The sequence below is a fragment of the Rhinolophus ferrumequinum genome, chromosome 9 (assembly GCF_004115265.2).
Source record: "Rhinolophus ferrumequinum isolate MPI-CBG mRhiFer1 chromosome 9, mRhiFer1_v1.p, whole genome shotgun sequence".
In the NCBI taxonomy this organism is placed as follows: Eukaryota; Metazoa; Chordata; class Mammalia; order Chiroptera; family Rhinolophidae; genus Rhinolophus; species Rhinolophus ferrumequinum.
In genome coordinates, this window is record NC_046292.1 from 83,526,756 (window position 1) to 83,529,993 (window position 3,238).

Sequence of the window (3,238 nt, forward strand, 5' to 3'; positions counted from 1 at the left end):
TCTCTACAAATTTATTGTTCTTTGTTAATGTCAGTGAAAAAACATCCAGCCTAAGAGAAAACTTGTAAGAGTTTATTGGAGCCAAACTGACGACAATTGCCGGGAAGCAAAATCTCAACGGATTGAGAAAATGCTCCAGAAAATGGCGATTTGTAGCATGTTTTATATGTAGAATCAAAGGAGGAGGGTTACATGAAATCTATTGGTGGTAGATTAAGGGGGTGGGAGAAAGCAAAGTGGAGAATTCTCTGGGATTGGATAAAAGTAAATTGGAGAGACAGGTACTTCTTTCACATAGGTGGGAACAGGATAGTTAATAGTTCACTTTTTACAGCACATAGAGACGGTAATCAGGGGACAAGAATAATAATGAGGGACTCTGTAGCTTCCTGCTCTGGTTCAGAAAAAGGGATTACTGACATTCCAAGGGCAAGTTATCCTAGATGAAAAAAGACAATAAACAGGCTCATTTAAGATAAAGATTAACCTTTGTCAAGGAAGCTACAGACTAAAGATGTGACTTCCTGCCATGGCCCACCTTAGATAGGAATTTTTACGCTCACGCCATCCTATGCTTGTCAGGTTTAATCTGTGGCCCCTTTTTCGTCTACATTAAGATGTTGTGAAAGCCCCAAGTTTTAACCATCCCTTTGTGTTACTCGTCACTGAGTTTCTCCTGTGTGTATGTGCACTGCATGTGATAATAAACACTGTTTGGTTTTCTCTCGTTAATTTGTCTTTTGTCAATTTAATTTCCCGGGTCCTAGCTGCAGAACCTAAAAGGGTAAAGGAAAAAGTATTCTTTTTCCTTCCCTACACAATTTTGCAATATGTATCAAGACATTAAAATGTTCCAATCGTTCTATTTATTAAGTTTTCATTCCAAAGACAGTAACACTAAAATGTGACAAAACTTTATGTGAAAAGTTGTTGCCTGTTTTTGATGTTATTCATCATTGATTACAACAGCACTTCACAAAGTAAAAAACTGGGAACAAATTCTCAACAATCGAGGAATTGGTAAGCAAATGATGGCATATCCATACCATGAAAAAGAATGCAGTTATTTTGTATTGTCAAGATAATAGGGACATTATTCTGATATATTGTTAAGTGAAAGTAGCAGGATACAAAATTAAGTAAACAAACATGATCTAACTACATAAAGCAATACATGGAGAAGAAGATAAATCATGCAAATGTATTCACAGCAGTTACTTCGCAATTTGTATAATATATAATCTTTTCTTTCTTACTTTTACTTTCTTACAGTTTCTACTTAACTAAATTTACTTTGTACTTTTCTTTATTTCTAAGATTTTTTACAATAGGACACTATTTTATATTAAGACAAAAATATTTTTAAATTTTCTGCTCATCAATAACTAGTACAGGGTTTTCAAATTTTACATGAAGGATGAGTTTCTGAAGACTCAAGAAAGCACAGTATATAGGATTTCTATTCACCAAAGTGAGGCTGCCCTGTGCCAGGCCTAAACATAACCTACAGTTCACTTGGCTGACACGTGCTGAATATTTAAAATTGTTGACTTTAAAAAGAAAATTAATTTGGAGAGATTTGCATTATTTCAAACTGTTCTTATAGAGATTTTACTGATATTTTTCAGATCTCACACTTCAGAAGCCTGCACAATTCAAATTCACATAAAATGAGACCACAATGAATAATCCATGTGAAAAATAACTGAATTCCTGAACAACGTACTATAATTGCTTTAAAACAGTTTCATGTGTCATATCAAAGATTTGTGACATACAATGCAGGAAAAATTTAAGAAGCATGTTTACAATCAAATAGTATATTTATTGATAGAGTATGTCAGAACTATAATTTATTTTATGTGAATTCTACTGAAGCAGACACACCAAGCAGTTTAGAGGAGATCCATAAAGTCTGGGAACATAGGTGAATATATATAATACCATCAAGGACATTTTCAAAGAGTAAGATGCACACACACACACACACACACACACACACACACTGTTTCCAGACTTTATGTAGAAGGGAAATCGAGTCCCACACGTCTGGAATCTTATTGCATGTCACCCAAAAACATTCATCAGGAGAATAGGTATCCATCGACCACCCAAGTAAATTAGTGGCCCTCTGGCAAACTGTCTCGTAAGGGCCATATAGGCAGATTATGGGGAGGAGGCGTGTTTCTCACCCAAGTCCACAGCATGATGGAAATCAGATGGTATGTCTGCTCCAAGTACATGTATTTGGTCCTTCTGCTAACACGTGCAGGAGGCAGCACCCCTGGGGTAATATTTTTCCCTTTAAATTCTTTCAGGTACTGAAACTATTTCCTCATTGGTTTTTCAGGGGGAAGCTTGCCCACAGGTGTTGAAAGTGTACTTCCATGGAATTTTGGAAACTCAGGTCTTTCAGGTCGTTCAGGTCAGCCTGGAGCCTGGAAATTCCTGCATGGACCACAGACTCCCTTTTGGAAGCTAGAAAGACATTTGTAAAGAAGCTCAATAACCTTCCCACTGCATCTTTGAAAGCAGAGGTGGCTTTCTCACCCACATGAACACAGGGGGCATTTTGAGGCATGTAAATAACCCTGAAGAACCCTTCAAATGTATCAACATCTTTGTGGATGACCATGACATGTACGAAGGGAAGTCAGCTTCCTCTAGAGGTTTCATTACGTAGTGCTTTTGGATCAAGAATTGTTGGCAACTTATGTTTCTTAATGGTGTCATTGGTATATTTGCATCCAAGAAGATTTTCTTTTCTGTCACAACCATGTTACAGACTTCTACAAGGACTGAAGAGTTTGAGATATTCCCCATGTGCCTGTATTTTTGCAGGACGAAATTGTTGGTATACAGGAACAAAGAGTTATAAAAACAATGGGGAGCCCCGCAATAAACCTGGACATCAGATTCAGCTTCATTTTTCCTACCATCTCTTCCTTATCTGTCACTTGCCTGACTTCATACCACTGCTGACGTCAGTCCATTCCCAGACAGTTGGGACATCTACTCCAACTTCTTATTTTAAGCAAGAGAAATGTTGCCACTCATGTAAAAGACAGGGATCAACAGCAAGCTTGCAGTTCTCTTACACTGGAGGGACTGAGTGGATCTGAGAATACGAGACACTGGGGCCACCCCACCAAGAGCTGAGCACAGTGAGGTACTGTCATGCAGGAGACCCTGCTCGCTGCGCCATTTGTCGTGCTGGGCGTCCGGCAGGGTGTCAGGC

The 3,238-nt window shown here is 38.3% G+C and overlaps 1 pseudogene; it reads right to left on the minus strand.

Moving 5' to 3' along the window:
- Positions 1–412: 412 nt before the first annotated feature.
- On the minus strand, positions 413–2,778 carry LOC117027121 (N-acetyllactosaminide beta-1,6-N-acetylglucosaminyl-transferase-like; annotated as a pseudogene).
- Between the last annotated feature and the right edge of the window lie 460 nt (positions 2,779–3,238).